The sequence below is a fragment of the Phascolarctos cinereus genome, unplaced genomic scaffold, assembly GCF_003287225.1.
Source record: "Phascolarctos cinereus isolate Bilbo 61053 unplaced genomic scaffold, phaCin_HiC Scaffold_7;HRSCAF=346, whole genome shotgun sequence".
Taxonomy (NCBI): domain Eukaryota; kingdom Metazoa; phylum Chordata; class Mammalia; order Diprotodontia; family Phascolarctidae; genus Phascolarctos; species Phascolarctos cinereus.
The window spans coordinates 111,431,599-111,446,208 of NW_027556180.1; positions in this window are offsets into that span (position 1 = coordinate 111,431,599).

Consider the following 14,610-nt stretch of genomic DNA (forward strand, 5'->3'; position numbering starts at 1 on the left):
TAGAGGTCAAATATCAAAATTTTGTTTTGTTATTATAAAAATATCTAAAAGAACAAATTGTATCAACTAAAAATAGTAAAAAAAATCATTATGAAATTTACATTAAACTTTTTTATTTATTTACATAAAAAAACTTAGGGCAAAGGATATCATAGGAAACATTGGTTGGGGGGGGGAATAATGGTTAAGCATTTCAGAGCTTTTAGGTATATTATCAAGCATTTGCCATCAAAATTTTCCTATGCTGCACTAAAAAGTAGGAAAATGATTCATTATTTGTGAAAGTTTATAGTAATTTGGTGGGGGAATGCACTGACAATCACATCTGTTATTGTATGCCTCTGTAAATTCTATCTGGATGATAGATTTAAACAATGAATGAACTATAAAATTATAACAGAAAATAGAAGGAAAATTCATTTATCTCATTTGTAGAAGAGATCAAAATAAAACCGAATGATTATAGATTGTGAAATAAACTAATAGTAAATATGACAGAAACCTGACATCTAAAATAGACATGAGATGTTTAAAATGTGCAAAATTAATTACTAGTCTTTATAAAGTGTAAGGAATTAAAAGACAGTGTTGAAAAGAAGAAACACAATTTGTTAATAACCATTAAAAAAATCTCAATCTCAATAATAATTAAAAATATACATTAAAATAGGTTAAGGTTAATGTTTTACACAGGTCAAATTGGTAAAAAAAATATATTTTAAAACCAAGAATAGATACTAGTGGGATGTGAAGTATTAGGTACATTCATTTAATATTGGTAGAACTGTAAACCCTGAAATCTTTTATGGTACAGGATTTAAAAAAATATGGTATATTAAAGCAATATAAAATTTGGAAAATGATAAAAAAAAAAGAGTTCTGGACTTAGAACTGGAAGCCCTGTGTTTACCTTTGTTTTGTGTCATACAATATTGGTATCTTCTTGGGAAAATTACTTCACATTTCTGTGCCTTATTTTCTTCCTCTTTAAAATAAGGGATGAGATAACTTAGACTAAATATCCTCTAACTTACCTTTAAGCTCTATCATTTTAAGATTGTTTCTGTGAAAAACATCAAATAAATATCAAGGTGGGGTCAATTTTAAACCAATATAATACCGAATACAACTTTCAAACTCCTTTGTGGTATAGTTAAAGCTCTGTGTGTATGTGTATGTGTGTGTGTGTGTGTATATATAAATGTATACATGCATATATGTATATATAAACACACCTATATACATATACATGTACCACACACACATACACACACACACATAGTCTCCTAATTTTAGGGGGATCCATTCACCCTAATTCCATTTAGCCTCTTAGCCGACAGATTAGCTTTTACAAAGAACTATTTACTTCTAAGGTATACAAGAGCAATGTAATATAAGAATCCTCATTAACATGTGAATTCATATTCACCTTCCACATAGCCTCAGTCTTGGGAGAGGGGAAGAACTCAGCGCTTATTTCCTTTCTTTTTTTTTTCTTTTTTGGCTAAACAATGGGGCTAAGTGACTTGCTAGTGTTATGTGTCTGAGGCCAGATTTGAACTCATGTCCTACCGAATCCATGGGACAGTGTTCTACCCACTGCACCACCTAGCCACCCTTTTATATCATTTCTTAGATAATATGATTCCACCAAGTTTGAAGCCCAAAACCTCCTTCCACTTGTGTTCTAGGACACTGGCCTCCCAGGTCTTTCCTGCTGGGTTGGCAATAGCTGACGTGGAATCCTGCCTCTGAAGTCTCCATGACTCTAGGTCCAGAAACTCCACTGCTCGCATCTAGGAATGAAAAGGATAAATGAAAAAGACTTTTATCTCAAGTCCTGTTCTTGGGGCCACAGAGTGAAAGAAAGGGAAGACATTCCTCCAACATACTTCAGTTCACATTTCCCATGCTATAAGTGAACAGAATCTTCACTCCCTTCAGTCCTCCTGGAAAAAGACTGGTCCAGTCTAGAAGTTTTAAAGACAAAGCTGGTTACAACTGTAGTCAATGCCAAAAAGGTTGCTCCTACATGTTAGGGAAACACAGAATGTCTGACTGCCTGACTCCCAGAAGCAGATCTTTGATGTCTCTTCTATGAGTGCTTCCATTTAGGTGACCAGGGGATGCACAAAGCCCCATTACATCTTATTCTGTAGCTTATATGTAAAACAGGTTAGTCCCCTCTTATCTCGAGCTAGTGTGAAGCTGAAAATGCCTTGACATTGCAAAAAGGATTGACAAATTATCCCAGACCTTCTGAGTTCTTGGCTAACTCTGTGTCTGGCCACTTTCCTCACACTACACCAGAGAGAATGAAATGTCTTTTCTCTGTTCCTATCAGGTAGTGCCTGGATTCCAGTTATCCTTACTGGTAACCACCACTATTTTGTGCCCTAATTACACTTAACCAATTACAGCAATTAGCTTTTACAAATGGATATTTATTTTTAAGAAATACCAATAATTGAAATAAAAACACCTCCCTTACAACTCAGAAGCATATTCTTATTTATACCACCTAATTCTTTGGGGAGAATGGGCTCAGATACAATGTAATTTCTACATGCTTCGTTCCCACCAAGTTCATATCCAAATGCCACATTTCATCACAGATAATGAGTCTCTGAGTCAGTTGTTGCTGGCCTATGTCCTTGAAGCTGTCCCTCAGTTCATCAAAGGTGTGCTAAATATAAAATCTGACATGATCATTATAATTATCCCTTTCACATCTCTATTTTCCCCATGGTGGCTTTAATATATGGCGTGTTGGTGTAAGAACTTAATGGGAGTTTTAGGGAGTTTTGCAGAAGCGGCAGATGACACATGAAAACCAGCAGATGAAACAGAAAAAAGCTTAGGAACTCAGAAATGCATAAAATATATGTATAATATTGTATAAAATCAACATATTTTATCTTTTAATACCATAAATTTGCTCAAATTTTACAGTAAGGTACTGTAAACACCACACAAAAGAAAAAGAAAAGAAAAATCAGACTTCTTCTCAGGTATGAAGGGAGGGCCAAAAAATTTCATGCAGATTTTCCAGGGACTGCTCCCCTAATGTCTGCAATGTGGAAAAGATAACTGTACTCCTAGATCTTGGGTGGATCTCCTGACCTCTCACAGCTCATAAAGTGGTAGTCATCTCCAATTTTCACTAAAGGTGAAAGAACACCTAGGCAAAGAATGGAGGCCCATATTTACATTCTACATGATAGCCTTGGGTGGGGAAAGCTCAAGGCCCTTCTCTGAAAAGAATGCTGCCAGACTGGAAAAAGTAATTTTTTTTTAAATTCAACACTCTTCTCCCCCTCCCTCTTTTAGATAACCAAATGAAACTAATCCAAAAGACTTCTAATTATCTACCGGTCAACAAAACAGTATTGATTACAGAATGTCAGCACATATTCCAAAGTCCATGTGGGAATTACATCAACTGTGTACTGACAAAGACTGGGTTAATTTGTCAGTCCCCAGCTACATAGTTAATGTGCTGTTTGCTTTACATTGGCTTAGAGTGAAGGGAGGGGGAATAGTCTCCTGTTTTACACATGCATACACAGATACACATCTAGATAAAAAGATAGATAGATTAGACAGACAGATATGTAATATATGTATGTATGTGTTATATATAAAGGTGTATATATACTTATATTATGTGGGAGAAAGAGAGGGAAACAGAGACAGAGACAGAGAGAAAGAGAGAGAGAGAGAGAGAGAGAGAGAGAGAGAGAGAGAGAGAGAGAGAGGCAAGAAAGTAGAAAAAGGCATAAAGTAAATCATGGAAAAATTATTTTGTATTTGACAATAATTTTAAGACTTTTTATATTGATTTTATTATATTGTTAAATTTTGAAATAAATTGAACATTAAAAAAGAGATTGCCATTACTCTTGCTCTTGTTAAAAGAACAAAAAGCAAATGAAGAACTTTTCCTTAAATGGTGGAAAGGGCTTTGAAGTAGAACATGAGTAGTTTTACAGAACACAGTCTTAAGTAGGCTTCTTGTGTGTGCGTGTGTGTGTGTGTGTGTGTGTGTGTGTGTGTGTGTGTGCGCATGTATTTGATATATAGTCAGATTCTTGTGATAGGGTTCAAAGTATAGATAGCTTTCAGGGGCTAAATTCAGGTTTAACCCCATAACCAACACTCTCTGCAGGTTGGATGATAGCCACTTACACTCAGTTTCCCCTTCCCCCAAGCAAAACCCACACATTCTTCTACCACCTATCTTAGAATAGGAACAGGGACCTCAAATCAAGTAGAATAGTGTTATTTGCCCTGGCAGGGGATCACTTTCTACCCCTTCCTTCTACTAGCAGACGAGCAAACCAAGAGAAGGAGCACAAGCAGGATCTCCAGAAAGACAGAGCCACATCCAGACCCAGTCACATTCAGCTACTGGGGACCATTACCTACCACTTTCCCACAGCCATGCTCCCCACCCCTTTCCACTAGTCATCCAGGAGGAAGGGCAAATGAAGACTCAGCTCCCTCTGCAACACTTCTTGGAGACTGTGAGCTCAGTATTATCTGATGATCATTTTTTCTCCCTATCACTTTAGTAAACAATTAATGGCCATTTAGGAGAAAACTATCTCCAGCTATCTCACTACATTCTCTTATCCTCATTTTCCTCTCTGCCAACTGAATTCTCACCCCACCCACTCCTTTCACTGTGCCTTCTGAAATTCAAATTCCACAGAGAACAAGTTTCCTTTAATTTGGGAAATCTTTCTTGCATGCTCCTTCCATCTTTTACCCCACACTGAGATCTGAATCCCCTCTGATGCCACTGCATCCCCAGCTATGCTGTCTAACATTGGCTGTAACTTCTGTCCACCCCATTCTCCCAATATATAGTCACATCCAGGAGGAACTGTTAGAATACTTCTCTTTCCCCCCACTGTCACTTCCAGATTTTCCTTTACATCCTTTGTTCAACAACCTTTCTCCTTTTAAAGTCTACTCAATCTAAAAGTTCCAAATCATGGTGACTGTAATGTAATGATTCCCACATCATTTTCCATCCTTTGTCAAGGAGTTTGAATCTGAGTTTCACATCTTTCTCTCCTCCTTAACCCTGGTCTTTACATGTGGGGACTTTAATATCCACAAAGATTTCTCCTCAAACTCTCTAGGCTCCTAATATCCTTAGGGTTTTTAAATCCCAAGATTTCCTCTTTTACCTCACCAAAACCACACCTAGAAATGATTAGATACTAGATCTTACCATTGCCTAGATAAGTTCCACTTCCCTAATTAGAAACTAGTCATGGCCTTCTCTCATTCTTCCTCTACGCCTCATCTCTCTTATAACCATTATTAGCCCTCATCAAGACCTCCAATCTTTCTATTCCATTAATCTCTACCCTCTTTGATACATTTTTTTTTTCAGGCTATTACACCTACTCTTCTTTAAATCTTTCTTAGCCCTACCCTCACAATTTCACCATCCTCCTTCCTGGCTAAGAACCTTAAATCTTACATTACTGAATAAAATTGAGGACTTCTGACATGAACATCTTCTTTAATCTCTTTTTCCTTCAGTTACACATAAAACAATTTTCAACACTATTTAAAAAATATTTTGATTTCCAAATTCTCTCCCTCTATTCCTTCCCAACCCCTTCTAGAGAAGGCAAACAGTTTACTACAGATTGTACATGGGCAGTTATGTAAAACACATCTCCACATTAGGCTGTGAAAGAAAACAGACAAAAATAAGAAAAATTTAATTATTTAGTTTCCAATTCATTTTAATTACATTATGATCTTTAAAGGATTTATTTAATAACTCTGCTTTTCTGCACTTAGTTGTAAGATTTTTTTATGTTCTAATATATGGTCAAGTTTTGTGAAGGTGTCATCTACAGCTAAAAAAAAAGAGAGGCTTGTAAATCTAACTTTCCTAAAACTCTATTCATTTCATTAACTTGTTTCTTATTTATTTTTAGTTGGGTTCATCTAATTCTGAGAGTGAAAAGTTGAGGTCCCTTACTTGTACAGCTTTGTTTTTTTATTTCCTCCTTTAACTCATTTAACCTTTCATTTAAAAATTTTGATGCTATATAATATGCTGCATATATGTTTAGTATTGATCTCACTTCATTGTCTATGTTACCTTGTACCATAGTGAACTTTCCCTGCTTCTCTCTTTTAATTAGAACTATTTTTTTTTGCTTTTGCTGAGATCATGATGACTATCCCTGCTTTTTTTTTTTTACTTTGGATGAAGCATAATAGATTTTATTCCAGCTCTTTATTTTTTACTATGCATATGTTTCTCTATTTCAACTGTGTTTCTTGTAAACAATATATTGTCAGTTCTGGGGGGGGGGGTTTGATCCATTCTGATATCTGCTTCCATTGCATGGATGAGTTCATATCATTCACATTCACAGTTATGATCACTATGTGTATTTTCCTGTATCCTAATTTTCATCTTGTTGATCCTCTCTATATCTGTGTGTCTGTGTGTCTATATCTCTCTGTCTCTGTCTCTCTCTCTGTTTTTCTCTCTCTCTCACTGTCTCTCTTCTGTTCCTCCTCAAAAGTCTGTTTTTTTCTGACCACTGCCTCCCTTATTCTGACTTCATTTCCCTTCTCCCCTACTTCCCTGTAATATATATTTCTGTGCCCAACTGATTGTGTAAGTTTTTCCCCCATCTTCCCTCAACTGTAATAGTTCTTGCTTTTGCATTTCTTTTATGTAACATAACTGCCTCCATTCTTCCTGTCTCTTCCTCCTTCCCCCCAGTGGATCCCTCTTTCTCACTCCTTAATTTTATTTTTTAAACCATTCTATCATAGTCAATTCAGACCTATGCCCCCTGTCTATACATACTCCTAAGTGCTCTACTGATAATGTTCTTAGCAATTACAAGTACCATCTTCCCATACAGGAATGTTAACTATTTAAGCTTATTGAATCCTTTATGATTGGTCTCTCATGTTTCCCTCTTTGTGCTTGCTTCTCTTGAGTCTTTTATTTGAAGGTCAGATTATCTATTCAACTCTGGTCTTTTCATCAGGAGTGCTTGAAAGTCCCCTGTTTCATTAAATGTCCATTTTTTACTCTGAAGAAATATATTTGGTTTTGCTGGATAAGTTATTCTTGGTTGTAATCTTTGCTTCTTGGACCTCCAGAGTATCATAATCCAGGCCTTTAATCTGATCCTTTAAAGCATAAGCTACTAAATCCTACGTAATCATGACTGTGGTTCCACAATATTTGAATATTTTTTTTGGGGGGGATGTTTGCAGTACTTTCTCCTTGACCTGGGAGTTCTTCAATTTGTTATAAAATTCTTGGGATTTTCTTTTTTAGAATTTCTTTTAGGAAGTGATCAGTGGATACTTTCAATTTCTATTTTATTAACTGGTCCTATGATATCAAGGCACTTTTCCTCGATAATTTCTTAAAATATGATGTCTAGGCTCTTTTTTTATCATGGTTTTCCTGTAGTCTAGTAATTCTTTAATTATATTCCCTGGATATGTTTACAGGTCAGTTATTTTTCCAAAGTACACCCTGTAGTCTCTTTCTGCCCACTTCTCCAACCCCCTTACTATCTGATGCAGTCATGCCTAAGGTCTGCTGCTGTTTTTCTGGGACAAGACCTGTGCTGTACTTTCCTTTGACTATCATCCTAGTAAGACCAAGCTTTCCTGTGGACCTCATAAGTTGTCTTGGACTGCTAAATTTTTTTCACACTGACCTTTTGTTGGTTCAGTCACTACCAAATTCAATTTGAGGCTTTATTTTTAAGTTGTTTGAAGGGAAATTTGGGAAAGTTCAGGTTAGTTTTTATCTTTACTCCACCATCTTGTCTCCACATCCAAGACACCTACAAGTCTCCATCACAAATGCCTTTACACACTTTGGAAAAATAGGCTATACTTCTTGACAAGCCAACTCCTCTACATGTGCATTTGATCCTGCACATTCTCTTCTCTGGAAGATTACATCCTTAATCATACCTTTTTTCTTGAAACTTCAGTCTCTCTCTACCTATCCTTTACTTCCCTACTGTCTTCAAAAATAACTAAGGCTTCCTTATTCTTTAAAAAAAAAGTTCTCTATTATCAACTGTCCTCTGAACCTATCATTATATATCTCACTTCTTTGTTTTTCAGATGAAAAACTTGAAAAACTTGCACTGTCTTCCCTGACTTTAATTTGATCCTCAGCCCTTCATAGTTTGACTACAGCATTCAATGGAAACCACTCTATCCAAAGTTAACAGTGATTTCTTGATCACTAAATCTGATTGTCTTTTCTCAGTCCTCATCCTTCTCAACCTATCTGCTACATTTGACATTGTCGACAATCCTATCTTCCCAGATATTCTTTGAGTTCTTGTAAAACTTGTAAAACTGCTCTCTCCTTTCTGTCTCTTTACTCCTTTTCAGTCTCCTTTTCTGTCTCATCTTTTAGACAGTAGGAAGTCAGAAAGGTTCCTTAAAGTTCTGTCCATGATACTTTTATTCTCCACTTACATTGTCTCTTTTATTAACATCTTAATATCATGTCTCATGGGTTTAACTATCAGTTCTATGATGATAACTCACTGATAAATTGTCTAGCATGTATTTATATATGTACTTATCATTTTCCTACAAATGGAATGTAAATACCTTGGGAATCAAGATTATTTCATTTTTAGACCTTTATCTACAGTACTCAGCACCATGTCTGGAATCTAATAAGCACTTAAGAAATAGGTATTCATAGATTAAATGATAGGAACTGACAAATTGCTATATAGGATTGTTTACTTTTCACATCAATTCCACACAATTATTTTTGAGAAACAGATTTAAGGGTTTTGATTTAATGTCTCCTCATGTGTGACTTTTTAAAAAAAATTATGCTGATGTGTAAGCAAACATCAGCAACCTTTCAAAAGTACAATGCCAAGTCTACTTTGATTCATTTCAGTTTTTGTTTCATGGGTCAATAATGTCTTTGATCACTTAAAAAGTCTCTCTTAGGTATAACACATCTTTTGCTGCTTTATAAAATAAATAAGGTTTAAATTTTTAATATACAATTGAAATTAAAATTCAAATTTTTCCATTATAACATGAGCATTGCCCTTGCATTAATTTGCTATTCTTTTCAATAGCTGGTACTTAATTAGATTCTTTTAAGATGCTCATATCCTCTTCTTGCCAATATATCCTTTATCCATCAGTCCTCACTCTCAATCACTCCAAAACTACAGATTCTAAGAATAGCTGTGCTTTTTGGGTTGGGAAATTCTCCAAATTCCAAAGATACACTGAGCCCCAAGCTCCAGGGATTGACCTATCTCCCCATCTGGAACTGAAAGAACAGAACAAAACTGAAGTATAAATGCTACTTCCTACACTGAATCAGTTAGCCTATTCCTCAATGACAGAAGTCATAAAGAGTTAACAACTTATTTTAGGAATTATTAAATAACAAATAATTACTACAGAATAAATCTCATTTGGATAGGAAAATATTTATTGGAATTGTTTACTCTATTAAGTGTCTGAGGCTGGATTTGACTTAGGACTTCCTAATTCCACATTGTTCTTCCAAAATTTATACCAGAGTTAAAAGAGATTGACTCTCTGAGGGGAGATAATATGTCATGTGGTTGTGGTGCAATGGATAGAGTGCTAGATGTAAAGTCAGGAAAACTTGAGTTCAAATCTGGGCTCAAACACTTCCTATCTGTGTGGCCCTGGGCAAGTCACTTAACCTCTCTTTTCCTTAATCTGCTAGAGAAGGAAATGGGAAACCACTCCAGTATCTTTTCCAGGAAAACCCCACATAGCATTACAGAGTCAGACAAGATTGAATGTCTGGACAACAACTTCAACTCCTGTGTAATTTGAAGAACAACATGCAGCTTAAAATCATTTTAAGTTTTATATGTTTGCCATAGGTTTCCAAATGCTGTTTGACATAAATATACATATATGGAGAGAGAGAGAGAGAGAGAGAGAGAGAGAGAGAGAGAGAGAGAGAGAGAGAGAGAGAGAGAGAGAGAGAGAGAAATTTCTCTATGGCTATGTAAAGTTCTACACGTGTGGTGTTCTCATTTCCTTCAATTAAACTTGACATAATTTGAAAGACTTTTCTAGGATATGACTATAGAATTTCATCCAAACAATAGCTCTTACCATAACTCCATAAAAAGTAAATAGCACATTTGTATTCACTGTAGAAAACTGAGAAAATATAAATTTGTTTCCTGCAAAACTCTTACATTGATCTTCCTTTTGATTAATACCTCTATCCTACTAGGACTTGTCAGTAAATTATTTTCTTCACTATTCATCTATTACCAATATTATACATTTATCTATACATACCCTATGACACTGTGTTAAAAATAATGTATTTGTTTGTATATTTCATTAGTTACTTTTTTTGCTTACTCAGTTCTCCAATACTTTGTTACTTTTATGGATCTATGAGTTCACTGGTGTTAGGCCTTGCTCTCACACCATGACCAGATCACCTCCTACTCAGAACATAAATCTCTGATGATAGCTTATGCTATTTCTCCTGTTTAATCCTTCATTGTTAACATATTGTAGCTCTCCACTCACCATGCACCTTCAGGTGACTGGCAACTTTAATTCTTCAGCACATCTGTCATCCATGACACACAGCCATGTAAGAGTACCCAAAGGATGTTCATATAAATAAAGATAGGCCTTGGTTTCAAGGAGAAGCTTACTGTCATTAAGAACTCTGTGCAGTTTCCCAAACACAGTCATCTTTTCATCCTCTTCAATTCTAGTCCCCATTTGCTATCCATTCACAGATGCTTTCTAATTTGTAAATACTGACAGATCAGCACTATAAGTTGTCCATCAAACTGCTTATCACAGTGTGTACAGTTAATGAATATGTGTTAAATGGGTAATTTTCCATATTAAAGCACATTTAGTAAGTGTTAAAATACATTAGAATCACAATTTATATTATATGATTTTGGTTATAGAATTCCAGGGTTGGAAGAGACTTCAAAAGCCAACTCATATAACACATATGCAAATAAGAATCCCTTTTACAACATGCCCAACAGGCATAGATCTTCAGTTTACTTTCTCCTCAGTCATCTTCTTGACAGCCACCTTGCTATTGGGACCAGAGGCCATGTCCTGTAGCGCCTTTTCATCTCTAGAAAATGTCTCCATTGTCTGGATAGTTAATTATCTCATGTAGACTACTAAGATGACTGAAGCCATGCTTCAATTTTCATCCCAACCATCTTCTTATTAGCTGTCTTGCCATCACACACACACACTTTCACTTTCCCCTCTTCCTTTCTAGTTCTGGAACTATACCCAGCAACCTTAAAAGGTGTGCCACTGTATATCCTATTTATATTCACCATTTCAGTATAAGAATAGGGTGAAAGCTACCCTTTCATGTGCAGGAAAATGTTTAATGGGATGTGCAAGGATGTATAAGCAACACATTTACTCTGTTATTAACATTTCCTCTGTCCCTTTCTTAAGCCTAGACAATCCATTAAGCAATAAATCAAGCCATAAATAGCAGCATTTACCCATTTTTGTGATGTAAATGCTCACACTGAAAATTTAACGATCACACTTTGGGAACCACCCCAACCCAATTTAGGCTCGATAATTCTTACCTTAACCAGGTAAGAATATGATTCAGTCAATCATTCAATCATTTAGACTAAAAAAGCTAAAAAAGCTTGGTACAATCATGAAGTCATTAGAGAATCTGATAATCTATTAGGTTACATCATTTGAATTAGACACTCCAAAAGTCATCTATCATCCAATTTGAGAAGGAAACGATTTCCAGAAATTGGAGCAAGTATAACTTTCCAGCACTTCTTTACGGAGAAACATTCTAGAGGGTAAGGAAAGACCTGAACTTCAGCCTTAACCAGATTCCTCCCCTCTCTGCCCTAGCCAAGTCCTTCAAGCAGAGAAAGATCTTATGGGTTTTCCAAGGGTCCAGAGGATTTTAGGCTCTCTATCTTCACTTTAGCACATCAATGGGAGAACAGTGGCAATCTTTCTTAGGAACCAAGGACAAACTGGACTCACAGTTGAACAAGAAGCCCAGCAAAGAAACAATACCATATCTAAGAAGAACTTCTAGAGCATAGCACAAATGGGAGAAAAGGATTTCTGGTAACCAGAAGTTGTAAATATATGTTCATGTCCTCTCTAAGCTTCAGTTCATTTTCCCATGATGTCTCTAAATACTGTGAGAGATGATCTCTCAGAAATGAAGCCTCCTCAAAGAGTCAATGGTTCTCATTAATGGATCTTGATTGTTGCTTTCAAAACCCTCCCCCACTCAGTTAAGCATGTAGCAAAAAGAATAGCCATACCTCCAACCTTGAACTGCTTGCCCTTGCAAAACTTCCTGTCTTTTCTTGTCTCTGGGCAAACTTGTGTAACTACCATTGTTCTGGATTTCCATGAATAGATTGTACCTGATGAAAGGCCAGCCAATGGGATAAGGGGAAGGGGGTTAAGGAGGAGGAGCTCATGTCAGGGTATAAAATAAGGCTTCCCTTCCGTAACCAACTAGTATTCTCCTGGCCTTCAATGGTGACTACATCCGGTAACCTTTCTCATGAGAAAGCAATAAACTACTTTCTAGTTTCAAGGTATCTAAATATTTGTTTTTATTTTGAGTAAGTGGGCTCTGTCCCACACAATACTTAAGGAAGAATATGACAAAGATATTTGGTATATTAACTATTGCTCTTATACAGCTTTGATAAATATCCTTTCTAAAAACTACATAAGACTGGCTAACTAAATCTGTTTTCAACTAACGATCTTAGAAGGAAGCTCATGATAGCTCAAACTGACAGCATTACACTGTGTTCTGTGCTCCTCTACTCCTAAAACCTTTCTTGGGAGATAAAGTCAAATTCTCAGGAGTCTGGCTCCTGAGTAAAAGTTGGACTTAGGATAAGGATCCTCAGAGCTTTTATAGACTTCACCTCTAAATGTCCAATTCAAAATGCATTGATCTGGTCACCACTTCACTTTATGCGCTGTTTTTGCTGTCTCCCCCATTAGAATAAATAACCCCTGAAAACAAGAACCTCTTTTCTAGTTGAATTCTAAGAACTTAGCATGTTGTTTGGAATATATTAAGGACATAGTAAATGCTTTTTCATTCATTCATTACTATTAAGAGGTTGTAATTTTGAGGAAACATTTTCTTTTTTATTGAAAAGAAATCTTCTTCCTTGAAATTCTAGCACTTAATTTTGCCTCTGGAGTCAAGCAGAATTTTTTATCCTTCTTAAACCTTCTTCTCTCCACTTGATACAGTGACAATATCTCTTTACTGTTTCTCAAACAAGATGTTCCCTCTCCTGACTTTAGGAATTTTCACTATTTGTCCTTCATGCCTAGAATGTTCTCCCTCCTCATTTAACCTCTTGGTTTCTCTCATCTTTTTTCAAATTTCAGCCAAAATCCTACCTTCTAAAGGAAACTTCTCCCAATATCTCTCAATGCTAATGCCTTCTCTCTGTTGAATATTTCCTTTTTGTTGTGTATATGGTATTTACATAGTTATTTATTGCCTTCCAAGTTAGATTGTGAGCTCCTTTAGGTCAATAACTATTTTACCCCTTTAACCAGCAAATAATACAGTGCCTGGCAAATAGTAGGTGCTTAATATATGATTATTGACTGGCTGAATGACTTATTCTACATGATAGCTCTTAAAATACCTGAAGAGAGCAAACATGTGTCCTTTTCCCCACTCTAGTCTTTTCTTGCCCATGCTTACTCAAGGCTATCCCAATAATTTCTCATGTGTAAAGAAAGTGGGTGCAAGCAGGCTGCCATTCCTCGGAAATACAGAACTATGAGGAATAGATGGTGTAAAATGAAACATCAAAGTAAAATCTTAGCCAAAAAGTAAGCAAACTGTTCACTTAGTGAGAGTAAAGGATGATCAATGGGCAGCCCTCATGCTTGATTGATATATTCACAATGTTTTATAAGTAAGGAAAGTAAGGCCAAAATGACTTGCTAAATTTCATGATCAAAGAGAGAGAGAGAGAGAGAGAGAGAGAGAGAGAGAGAGAGAGAGAGAGAAAGGGAGAGACACAGAGAGAGACAGAGAGACAGAGAGACAGAAAGAGTGAAGGAGAGGTTGTATTTGAATCTAGTTCATCAGACAACAAATCCAGTGACATTTCTATCAGTTCTTCATGTATGTTATATGGGACGTATTCTATTACTCAATGATTTAATGACCTGTTAATTTTGTATATGACTTAGATAATAAAATGTTTGTGACAGTCATGCAGAGAAAGTGGGCACATTACATTATTGATATTAGTAGTTATTTTTTTTTACTATAGTTACTATTCACATTATTCTTGTAAATTCTAGCTTCTTGGGAAATTCAGAAATATGTCATAGAAATAGAAATTATGTTTCAGTGAATTTAGAGGTATTTTCTTGACAATCTCCAGCCTGTTTGGGCTTGTTATTGCTATGATGTTTTTCCATATGTATCTGGTTCAACAGAATTCATGGGATGATATATTTAGAGACAAAAGAGTCTTAGTGATTATCTAATTCAAC